Consider the following 13,281-nt stretch of genomic DNA (forward strand, 5'->3'; position numbering starts at 1 on the left):
TTTTTTGATCAACATAAAGAATTTTTTTTTATCGAACATCGAGTGGATACTTCTATGTCAATTCATTATATATGATAACATGATTGCTAAAGCTAACTAACCTGAAGTTGTGGCATATGTTCCTCCTAATTATAAGATAGAATGACATTTCTCTAGAATGTGGCAATGACATCTATTTTTTTTGTAAATATAGCTCAATAAAATGAAATGCTTTTAGTACTAAAATAAATGATGGATCCCTTCTCCCACCCTTTTTGACTTGAAATACAACGTTCCAAAATATGTATTAGCCGTTATAGCAGTGAGAGAAAAGCTGCATGGATGTAAAGACCATAAAAACTTCAATTCTCTGTTTTTGGTGTTTGAGAGATTTCAATCATGACAGATTTCTCTTTTCTTTCTGATAGCGACAAGGAAAAAGCTGTAGAAGAGCTTCTATCACAACCAATGGATCAATCTGTTCTTGAACAAGTTGCTCCCACTAATTGTTTTACTGACTCTGTATTCCCCAATCAGCTCGAAACTCATTTTCGCAAACTCAAAATCCCTTCCTACTACTCCGACAACTCCAAAACCTTCTACTGTCGCAAGAAATTCCAGGAGTTTCGGTTCCTCAGAGTTCCTAAACACCCCTAAAATGATGAAAATGAGAAAATTGAAGGAAGCCCAGGTGAGGAGAAAGGTTCTGAGGTGAATTTGGAAGATGGGTTTGTTGAAAAACAGTCGAAATCAAAGGTTAGTTCGATTGAAAATGATGTTTTCTCGAAAACCACAAATGGGGAAAAAAATCTTCATCTAGGTCAATATCATCTCCATCGGATTCTTGGAATTTTTCAAAGGATTGTTTGTCTCCACCCGCAAAAATGGGTGTTTTTGGTGTTCACATAAGACGGGGTTTAATACAAAGGGGAAAGAGAATAGGGGTGTGAGTATGGGGCTGAAATGGGCGAAGGATGATGAGTTTTTATCGGACTTAGAGTATATTTTCGTCGAAAAATCAAGAGAAGTTGATGAAGAACGCTATGGAAGAGCAAGAGAAGATTAATAGAGAAGCTGAGAAGATTGTTAAGTGAGCAAAGCAAGCATATGCTAGGATGGATGTTTCTATCATTGAAGATGAACTAAGTGATGATGACACTTTCAAATGAATGTGAGGAATCCCTTTTATGCTGCTATACTAGTTGGTAAAAAAACCTTTCTTTCCATCCCCATTTATATAATGAATTTTCTGTTTTGATCCTATGTTGCTCGACCGTACTAACCATAATATTGTGTAGGTTTACATATTTTGGTTTATCATATGCATAGGTTAGAGCTATTTCATTTAAAGCAATCCAGGTGAAGTAAGTGGCCTTCGGAGGTCTTTTGATTTTCCATACATACTTCCAAGGCCACTTGTCAAGCATACCATTTTGAGAGCACATGAGATTGTAGCTGTCCTTGACTGTGAACTGCCCATCTTTGGAATCCCTCCATACCATTTTGTCTTGTTGCTGTATTTCAATTGTGTGTCTAGAGTGGCTAACAAAGTGAGGAGGTAATGGAGTTCCCAATCAAAAAGGTTCCCTCTGAATTGAGGGGTCCAAGAGTTGTTGTCTCTTTGTCGTTCGACAGAGGACTCTTAGTTGTTTTCTATTAGGAATAGTCCAGGATATGAGGCTTTAAAGCATTGTTGTCAAGCCATTAATCCTTCTAGAATTTAACTTGAGATATTCTTGAAGAAGTCTGCTTGGTGGCTACTAATGTGCTTCCAAATGCCAACTCCATGAGTTCATGAGCCTGTTTTAGCACACCAATGAGTGTGGGTTATAAAATTGGCATCAATTTCAGTCCTCCATAGTGCTATATCTTCATGATATATCACCTGGTCTCAAGAGCAAACAGTTTGAGTCTAAGTAGTTGCCACAGCCTTACTAGGCTTTTGATTCCCACTGCGACTGAAAGTGTCGTGACTTGGGATTGTAAGAATATTGAATTACTTTTGGTGTCATGTGGGATTCAGCCGTCGCGTTATTTGATTGTCGTCAACAGCAAGAAGCTGAAGCGACTGCCAGAATGTATGTAGGAATTCCTTCCATCTCTTAATAGACTGCACTGTTTGGATTTCCAGAAATAGAATTCTTTCCTGAAGGAGGATTGACCTTCAATTTAGAAGTCTTTGAGATCATTGATTGCGAGAAACTGCTGAATGGCCGAAAGGAGTGGCACTTATAGAGACTCCGCTGTCTCAGAGAGTTAAAGATTATCCATGATGCAGTGACGAATAGATTCATGCTGATGAGAATTAGGAGTTGCCTTGCTCTATTCGAAGACTTACGATATACAATCTGAAATAATTAAGCAGCCAAGTTCTCAAGTGCCTCACCCCTCTTGAATATGTGTCTACACTATTTATTTACCTTAAATTCACTCTCTGCTGGAAGAAGGGCTTCCCTCATCTCTCTCTGAGCTACATTTATATTGCCATCATGAGCTCCATTCTCTACCAACCCAAGGTCTTTGGCATGCACCTCACTTCGCTTCAACATCTATACATCTCCTCCTGCAATCAACTCCAATCTCTTGCAGAATCAGCACTGCCCTACTCCCTCTTTGAGATGACCATCCAATATTGCTGTAATCTTCAATCCCTTCCAGTAAAAGGGATTCCCTCTTCCCTCACTAAACTATCTATTTCCAACTGCCCATTGCTCAAACCACTCCTAGAATTTGAAAAGGGGGAGTACTAGCCAGAAATTGCTCATATCTTCACCATAGAGATCAATGAAAGGAATTTTTATGATTGCAACTAAGCAGCAATTTAGTGTCTTGTTTTATTCTCTTGTTTTTTTTACTACATAAGGTCCACAGGAAAGCGGTCGTTAAGGCTTGTAGCTTGCTTCTATCCTTGGTCAAATTTGGACTGACGTTATTCAGATTGTCATATCTCTTTCTGAACTGATTGCCTTTCTGTGTCATCTCTCGTAGAGAAAACTTTCTATCCCACTTGCTTATGAAGAACTTCAAGTTTATTGGGAAAGGATGTGGTGGTAACCCCGCAACTTTGTCTAGAACTGGATGTCCAACCGTGTCTTCACCCGCTACTTCCAACTCTAGCTAAGAAACACCTTCCACCCACTTGCATTTTCCCGTGTGCCTCCGACAGCCCGATTTTTGAAACCCTTTCTGATCCCCTACCCAATCTCATGAGAAGCAAGCCCAGAAGGACCTGCCTTAACTTGTCTTCAAATAGCCACTCCTCTTTAGGCTACTGGCATTGCTAAAGCTCCACCACAGAGCAAGCTTTCTCAAATATGACCAATGCAGAAGTGGCTAACGAAGTTGGAGGAAGAAATTTGTTGGACTATGTGCACGAAGGTACATTAGTATTTTGGCAATTGGCAACATTAAAAAAAAGGAGTAAGAGATGGGAATAAAGTAATTTGCCTAACCTTCGATCCCCGTAACAAAGTTTTCTTTCTCACTCTTTATGTACCTTTTTTTTTCTTTTGTTTCTTTTTACTTCATCCATTCCTTTTTACTTTCCCTGAAATGTAGGACAAATGAAACCTTCTACAGCTTTTTCTAAGAAAAGTTGGTTCTTTTCAAATGACGATGACCATTTACCCATTATATTGCAACAATCTCTTCAAACCTCATTTTACAAAGTTGTCTGTTAAGTTCTACTCTGTACTCTCTATGATGTTGTCGATAACATCTGTAAGAATTCTTATGATTTCAGTTAAGCTTTTTGTTGTCTGGGATAGTCTGTATAAGTAGACATTACTGATTGATTTTTATAAGTGAGGAAAAATGTGGTGTTTCATCTGTAGAATGTTGAACACCTTGGAGTGCTAAACTTGATTTTAATCAGGCACATTAGCAATACTTTTTTTATTATGGAAGTTTCTTTTGACTCTGGAAGTAAAAGTAGGCAACTAAGAAGCTTGAAAGTAGTTAAAGAAAGTTGTACCTTGTTAAAAAAAAGTTGTACCTTATATCACAAACTTCAAACGCTCTTTTTATCTTGGCCAATGTGTGTTAAAAAAATTAAGTGGTGTGTTTACTCTTTTGTATAATTTTTGATGAGTGCCTTAGATTCTGATTTTCCAATGACTCTTGCATTTCTAAATTGTTGTACTTTCCTAATCATGAGGTCCTTGATTTTTGATATGCTTTACTTGAGCCGGGGGTCGAAACAGTCTCTCTACCTTTACAGGTAGGGGTAAGGTTGTATATACTCTGCCCTCCCGAGACCCCACTTGTGGGATTACAGTGGTATGTTGTTGATGTTGTTGTCCTTTTATGCATTCTAGTACCTTCAACTCTATAGCTACTTATCACAACTTTCAAACTGTTCCCTCAGTTTCTCGTCTTCAATGAATTAACTGATTTGTCATCTTCTTCTTCTTGGATTATCTATCTGTTAGAATATCGTTTTCATGCAATTAACTACCACCTGCACTGCAATTTTAATCATGAGTTATCTTCCACCATGCAATTTTTCATGCACATTTCCTTATTAATTTTAGGCTATATATTGGTATGTCCTTACTGTTCCACTTTGTATTATAGCTTGTAGAAGTTATATGCAACTTCTGTATACTTTGATGTGTTTATCTCCCCAACAGGCTTTTATCATTTTTGTGTTGAACACAAAAGGGATTCTTGGAAAGTCGGTTTCTTGACTTGCAGAAACTGCAAAATAAGAGCAGAGTTGAAGTGGTGTCCTTTTTCTTTAAGGAGGCCGAAAAACTTCTAAACAACCTCACCATGTCTCTATGAGTAGTACTAATGTAGGTTTATGTTTGTTTAATTGAATCTTTAAAGAGGCGGTTTCTATACTGATTCTGATTATTTATACAGGCAACAGCAGGTGGTGGATTTTAAGCAGCTTGATATTGAAATCCACCAGTTCAAGGATTTAAGTTCCATGACCTACTAAGATTTTGATTGCGCTAATAGAAGTAAGAGTGATTATTTCCATGGTACATGGACAACTAAGAGAAGACTAAATTTTCTTGTTTCAGTCAAGAATAGACCTAGGTGGATTCTGCTTTTGTCATTTGAATTTAGATATGATTATCTAGGGGTTTTGTATAATTTCTTCATGGTCATTAGTATCTGAGTTCATTGTTTGATTAGAATCCCCTCTTTTGTTTTGCAGTATAGGTGCACTAAGTGTAAAGAGTGTCCTGAATGCTTTCAGATATGCTTGTCAAGCGAAGACCCCTGACAGGTGAGTCCTGCGTTATGCTCTTTAGTGTAACTCTTTCCTACAGATAGTTGGCAATTGTAATTATGCACATCTAGTTACTACTTAGGTTCTATCATAGTGATTGTGCTGACTTAGCTACTACTCAGAGACTCGAAACATCATTTTTTGAGGTGACCATTTTAGTGCAGTCTATTTTCAGTTTAACTAATTGTGTATAGTTGTGCTTTCCATATAATTTCTATATATATAATTATTATTCTGAATTGATGGTCTAAAACAAATCAAGAGAATCTTCATTAACTTGACTTTTATTTTTAAAAAAATTAAGCCATCACCTTAACTGTGTGGGGGTTAGGTTTGACCCTTACCATTTCTATAACATCCAAAAAGTTACAAAAGCAGAGGGGGACATGGACCTAACCTCTGATAGAGAACAACAACAATAAACTAAACAATCTACAGAAAGGCTAAGATGACATAGACTTTCAAACTATATGCAAAATACAATGGTTCAACTAACAAAAAAATTACATTTGTCGTATCTTCTCCTTATGCTAGGAAGTTGCCACTTATCTAGTTGAAATTGTCCCTTCACCTCTTTAGGAAATTGATGAAAAGAATAATAGAAGGCACCACTTCCACTTGAAGAGGCCTGTTTAGCAAAGAAGTCAGCTGTTTGGTTGGCTTCTCTATAGCAGTGGGAAATATTTACTTCTGCCCCATTCATGGCCTGGTCAATGTCTCAATGATTCCTTTCAACTTCAAGTTTTTGGTATCCTTGTCTTTGATCATGTTGGCCACTATCATAGAATCAAATTCCAAGTCATATTTGTTATAGCCACCTTGCTTGCACCAGCTGGTAACATATAATGCTGCCATAGCTTCAGCTTGATTGTTGGTCTTGCATTGAGTAGGGACTGATAATGTCGTGATAAGGTTACCAGAAGCATCCCTAATGATTCCTCCTATGCCAGCTCTAGAGTTTTCATGGATGAAGCTCGCATATGTGTTGGCTTTGATCTTACCCATCTCAGATTTCTTAATCCACCTGACTTGTCTCCATCTCACAATAGGTTTGTACCTTTCAATTCGTGTACAAAACACTCTATCAAGTCTTTTCCATATTCTTTTACCAGGTTTCTGTTATTACACCAAGTATACCTAGGACCAACAAAACCAATATCAGATAGTCCACTTGCCTCCATGGTGTTAATAAAGTCGAAATACTGGCTAGCCCTGTGGGGTATGCCCCATAGTTTCTCATTAGGATCCATTATTGTCCAATACACCATGGATCATCTGTGGAGTTGCTCATACTATCCAAACTATCCCATAACTCTCTTCTTTACAAGGAAGTGCATTTGGCATAAATAGCATATATGTATCATGGAGGTCGTATGAGATTTACTTCACATGGTGTATATTCTAGTTATATGGGGAAATATGCTTATAGACTTATAGGACATTGATCTTTTTGGACGTAATCTGCAGTAACACTAAAGTTTTATATTATCATACTACACCAACATTTACATTGTATCATCTTCTTGGATTATCTATCTGTTAGAATATTATTTTCATGCATTAACTACCACCTGCACTACAATTTTAATCATGATCTATCTTCCACCATGCATTTCTTCATGCACATTTCCTTATTAATTTTAGCCCATATATTGGCAAGTCTTTGATGTTCCACTTTGTATTATAGCCTGTAGAAGTTATATGCAGCTTTTGTATACTTTGATCTGTTTATCGACCTAACAGACTTTTATCATTTTTGTGTTTTACTTTATTTTCTTAAAAAAGTAAGGAAAACATTTTCCAAAATCATTTTGAACTTCAGACCTTAGCTTTCCATACTGATTTTCGTCTTGGGTCAGGTGTTAGGGTCGAGGTTGGGGTAGGGTCTCAGGTTTTGGTCAAGGTCACGTCTCTGGGTCAGGGTCGGGATTGGGTTCGAATCTTAGGTCTCAGGTTGGGGTAGGGTCGAGGTCTGAGTCAGTGGAGGGAAGGGGTAGGGGGCATGGGCGGCATTGGGGCAGAGGCCTTGAGGCGGCTGGCGGGCCTTGAGGTGGTGGGCAAAGCCTCAATGCTGGCGGGGGTATCAAGACAGGTAGGTGGGGGCCTCAAGGTGGGTGAAGCCTCGAGATGAGAAAGGCCAAGACTTGAGGTGGGAAAGGCCAAAACTTGAGGCGGGCAAGGCCTCGAGGTGGGAAAGGCCTCGAGGCAGGAGGAGTTTCGAGGAGGGCGAGGCTAAGGACGGGTGGGGCCTCGGGGGCAGGGAGGGTCTTAGGGGAAGGCAGGGCCTCGGGGGGTGAGGCCTCGAGGCATGCAGGGCCTTGGGGAGTACGGGGCCTCGGGGAATGTGAGGCCTCGTGAAGTGCAGGCCTCGAGAGTGGGTGAGGCCTAATTGGTAGGGCCTCAGGGGTCACGGAGGGGGGGCCTCGGGGGTCTTAAGGGTCTTATGGGGGCCTCGGGGGTCTTGGGTGAGGACTTGAGGCGGGCAGGGACTTGGAGGAGGTGGGGCGGGTGTGGGCCTGGGGGGCTCCACTAGTAACACCAAGTAAATGACAACAAAAACATGAGATTTAGAGAGTCATTTTCCTAGGCGCATCAGATTCGGCCCTATCAACCAGAAAAGTTAGCTTCTAGTTAATGGGAATGACGGACTGCGCATTAACAGTGGATCTTCTAGTGATCCTTCGAGAAATGGCCTTCCTCCTCAGGAATTTCTTGACGATTTTTGCAAGTACATTATGTTGTTTATGTGATTGTGCAATACTTTATTTTCACATATTTTGATGTATCTTTTAGTGCATTCAAGTTATTCTTTTTCTGGATTTGGTTGTGAAATAGTGTAGTTGTAACGTTCATAAGTTCAAAATTTACCTTTTTCCAATTGTATTTTTCAGTGATTTAAGTTATTTTTTGGATTTGGATGTGAAATGGTGTACTAGAGCTCATAAGTTCATAAATTTAGCATTTTCCTATTATATTACTCTGTGATTGAAGGTATTTTTTTTGGATTTGGATGGGAAATACCGAAATAGTATACTTGTAGTGCTCATAAGTTCAAAATTTAGTAGTTTTCAATTGGTTTTTTTAGCGATTCAAATTATTTTTTGGATTTGGATGTGAAATGGTGTACTTGTAGTGCCCATAAGTTCAAAATTTATCGTTTTCTTATTGTGTTTTCAGTGATTCAAATTACTTATAGGATTTGGATGTGAAATAGTGTACTTGTAGAGTTCATAAGTTCAAAATTTACCATTTCATCCAGCCGAGAGAGATAGTGAGAGAGAGAGAGAGAGAGAGAATCCGCAGCGGTGAGGATGGTGAAGTTTTGGAAGCCAAACAAAGCTTTAATAATTCTTCAAGGGAAATATGCTGCTCGGAAAGCTATGATCATAAGGGAATTTAAAGAAGAAACAAGGGACAGGCCATATGGCCATTGTTTGGTTGCAGGTGTCTCAAAGTACCCGAAAAAGGTGATCCGTAAGGATTCAGCAAAGAAGCAGGAGAAGAAATATCGTGTGAAGGCTTTCATCAAGCTCGTGAACTACAACCACATCATACCTACTCGTTACACAGTCGATGTGGATCCAAAGGATGTTGTCAATGTTGATGTTCTTCAGGCACGTGACAAAAAGTTGACTGATGCGGAAGAGACCAAGGAGCTAGGCTTGAGGAGAGGTTCAAAACCGGAAAAACCGCTGGTTCTTCACTCAATCATTCTGAATACATAAATCATGTTGTTGTCTACTGTCTCTGGTAATGTTATTTAGCTGCTTTTGATGACAGGTGGTAGATCTACTTGTTCCAATTCAAAGAGGTGGAAAGATTGGACTTTTTGGTGGTGTAAGACAATGCTTATTACGGAGCTTATTAACAATGTTGCAAAGGCCCATGGTTTGTTACTAGTTGCACTAGGAGTAAAAAAGAATCTTCATGTATTCTCTTTCTTTAAGGTAATCTAATTTATATTCATTTCTCATCCTCAGGTGGTTTCTCAATGTTTGCTGGTGTTGATGAATGTACTCGAGAGGGTAATGATTGGTACAGAGAAATGATTGAGAGTGATGTTATTAATTAAGCTTGGTGAAAAGCAGGTTTCTGTAGATAACATTTTTTTTTCAATATATAGTGCAGACGTTTCTTGCAATTATCTGCAGGGTGAAAGCAAATGTGCTTTGGTATATGGTCAAATGAATGAACCTCCTGGTGCTTGTGCTCGTGTTGGGCTCACTAAACTAATAGTTGCGGAACACTTCCGAGACACTGAAGGGCAAGATGTGCTTCTTTTTATCGATAATATTTTTCGCTTCACTCAAGTGAGCTATCTCTTCAAATGCCTCAAGTATATTTTACTTTTTCAATTGCTTAAACTTGGTGAAATGATTTTTGATTCTTTATCTCTTTTCTCTGGGACTGCTAGACTCTGAGGTGTCTTGCTTTGCTTGGTCGTATTCCCTCTGCAGTCGGTTGGTTACCTGCCAAAACTTTAGCTACAGATGTTGGAGGGCTTCAAGAGAGGATTACTACAACCAAGAAGGGTTCTATCACACCAAATCACTGGTTTTGCTTTTACTTGTAACTAGTATATACATGCTATTATCTTGATAGAGTTGTTCATTTTTCATTCGTTTTATGCAACTGTCGATTTAAGGATTGGTTGAAAATTCAACATGAATGATTTTACATCACTGCTATGTGGGCTGAGATCTCTAATATGCCTTAATCTCAGAATTGCTTTGTGAATATAATTGTCCCAAGAGAACAAGGTAAGCTGCTGGATTTTGTGTTCCCTTTCTTTTTAATTCTAAAATGACATAATCTGGTATCACAAGTTAGACATGACATCTTATCCCCATCTCCTGGTTGTCTATTTCATTGTCTATTTCCTTTTAATTGTGATCCCTTAACGTCAAAATTAAGCATACATATATTGCAATTTCTTTCTAATCCAACAAAATAATGATGAATTACTAAAATAAATCCCTTTTTTGTTTGATAAAATAAAAGCGTCAATGTATTCTTTGGGCCTAATAATTTCTACTTTATCATTATTGACATCTAAATCAATACAAGAGCACCACTATGACATATTCCTCATCAACATTTGAAGAACTTCGCAAGGGTTGCAAGCAAGCTAAATTTTGATTAACCATTGACACATGCGCCATTTTGTTTATTTACAACATAATGCTCTACAAAATCACAAGACATTTTACTTAGCATAGGGCGAGGTGTAAGCCCTATGGATCTTTAAATTTTTTATTTACAATATATAATATAATAATATAATAACAAAAAATTATAAAAATACATCAATAGTTTGAAATAATTACAAACATGATCAAGGAAACTCATAGAAAATAAAACTTCTAACATGATTATACAAGTATAAATAATCTAATATCTTCACTTTCTAATAATAAAAGAATCGTTATTTCTAAAAATATATTATTATCATACTATACAATTTACCCCCTAAAAGAAAATAACTAGTAAAACTTACTAGTATTATAATAAAAATATCACCTAACCATCATGAATAAAAATAAAGTTACTTTCAAATAACTAAATAAAACATGATATTTGTGAGGCATATTACAAAAAAACATGAAGACCAATGATAAGTGAAAAAGTAAAATTCCGCTATGTATTTTAAGTAGAAATGTTGGTGTTAAGGTGTAATCAAGTAACTAAGGAGGCTATCACCTAACCATTAGATAGACAATAATTACCAATAGTAAACTGAACCAAAACAATTACTGCATGATTAACAGTCGAAAACGACTTTGCTCGTTACAAGTCACCACACCTATGAGCCTTCCTATATCACATAATGATTCTTTAGATTTGAATGGTAAAACTCTTGTAAATATGATTCAATAGGATGAGAAATTGCTATAGTTGGCCTTTGGAAACAAAAAAGGTGAGGGTTAGACATCTCATCAGGAAGCACTTAAGACAGTAAAGTTGATAGAACTGTGAAAAGATAAATCCCATCAAGTACCATGTGTATAACGTTTTTCATCCTCCCTTCAGGAAGTATAATCGAAGTGGTATTTGAACAAGATGTAGGTTAAAAGCAACAAGCAATTATGCTACAATCGCACCGAGGTCTTAACACCATTCATGATTGAAAGTAGTACAATGTCAGAGAAAATTTACTTCCCTTCCTTGTCTACTTTCACTCAACACACAAAACCATCATCTCATTAGAAAAGAACGAAACCAACATAGTTCTCTGGTTAAAGGGTCAATAAAAAAAAATCCAAAAGTTCCACTAGATTTTTGTGCCCTCCATCACCTTCTTCAACTACTCCAGCTACTGAACTCCCTGTAACCCCACCAATATCCCGCTGTGAACCCCAGCAAATCACAGTGCCCAACCCCCCTCATGGATGATGGACCAGTAGGGTTTGGTAATAACATAAGAGAATTATCAACAGATAACAGGGAGTTTGCATTAGGTATGAGAAATTGCAGACAAGGTTTGAAAAGGTGTGTTTATTTTGGTTGACCTAGTTTCTGGAGCTAAATTAGCTCATTCTGGACAACTTGAAGATTGTATGAGCTGAGCTTAACAATAGATAAATTAAACATCAAAATCAGCTGAAAACTTGGTTTAAGAAACCACAAGAATGCTATTAGCCAAGCTCCTTTCCTTTAATCACAAGCTTGCAACATTTTATTTTTTTGGAACTTACGTATCTTTTTGGGAGGAGAATTGGATTGGTCATGGACCGTTAAAACAAATATATCCAGACATGTAGAACTTATGCCAACAACAGGATGCAACAGTGGCTGAAGTATGGTCTGAGCAGGGATGGAGAATACCTTCAGAAGATTTTTAAATGATTGGGAATTGGGAATGACTGAATATATAGTAACTTATCTCAGTTCAAAGGAACTACTGGAGATAAGTACGGAATTGCTAAGGAATAAACAATTTTTCTGTGAGAGATGCATACAATGGACAGACCTTGTCCAAGAATCAAGTGTGCTGCTTGCCATAGAAGCTGATCTGGAGAGTCCAAGATTCCGTTTCAAAGTAGCATGCTTTACATTGCTGGTGGCCAAAGAAGCAGTATTGACATGGGATAGTTTGAAAAGAAAGGGGTACCAGCTATGCTCCGGATGTTACTCAGGTGGAGAACAGGCAAAGACAACCAACCATATCCTTTTACATTGCAAGTGACAGATCAGATAAGGAGAATCTTCATCAACCTAAGGTGAATCAGGTGGGTGATGCCAGGTAGCACAAGGGAAGTACTAAACAGTTGGAGCAGAGATGGTGTAACACCCTAGAAGTTCTAAACTTATATGTTATTAGTATCTCCCATAGTCCAGTCTCAGATCTTGCATGACGTCGTAGAGGTTTTGTGATATACATGTCAGCTTTGTGTTGTTTTCAGATGAACTCGCTTTTGAGTATTTAAATTTCATATTTCAGATTACTCTGTTATTTCAGTTTAGGTTCCGCATTCATTTGTTCTCAATTATTGTTTACATCAATCATAGTGTCATGTCAAACCATGAGTTAGTTTGGGGTCACTTGTGGCTCTAAGTACCCTATTACGACTAGGGGTAGTCTTGGATCATGACAAACTTGGTATCATAGCCTTAGGTTCAAGTGTCCTAGGGTGTCTGAAGGTCGCGTTAAGTAGAGTCTTGTTCATGGGTGTAAAGCACACCACACTTATGAATGAGGGTCTATGAATTGTTTAAGGAAATAGTTCAATTCTTTCATACTCTCAGTCATGCGATACAGTTTAACTCTATTTAACCTCCTATTTTAATTCGTGCTCTTTGCGTTTAATAGAATCATGCCTCCCAGAAGAGCTTACGTTAGAAGGAACAGGAATGAAGGTCAACAAGCACCACCAACTCGAGCAGACCCCTTGATGAATGAGCAAGTCTCTCATGCCAAGTTCAAGGATGCTTTCCAAGTGTTAACTCAGGCCCTGACCACTCTTGGTCAATCAATAGGCTATTGCACAAGCTAACTAGAACGGGAATACAACAACGGCTAGGGTCTGGGATTTTACTAGGATGAATCCTCTTGAGTTTTA

At 38.1% G+C, this 13,281-nt stretch overlaps 2 pseudogenes; both read left to right on the forward strand.

Moving 5' to 3' along the window:
* Nucleotides 1–378: 378 nt before the first annotated feature.
* Nucleotides 379–1,176, forward strand: LOC125828959 (uncharacterized; annotated as a pseudogene).
* A 7,332-nt stretch (nt 1,177–8,508) lies between these two features.
* LOC125828965 (60S ribosomal protein L27-like) lies at nt 8,509–8,938 on the forward strand (annotated as a pseudogene).
* The last annotated feature ends 4,343 nt before the right edge of the window (nt 8,939–13,281 follow it).

This window comes from Solanum verrucosum, unplaced genomic scaffold (assembly GCF_900185275.1).
Source record: "Solanum verrucosum unplaced genomic scaffold, falcon-dt-bn FXZP01000231.1, whole genome shotgun sequence".
Taxonomy (NCBI): Eukaryota; Viridiplantae; Streptophyta; class Magnoliopsida; order Solanales; family Solanaceae; genus Solanum; species Solanum verrucosum.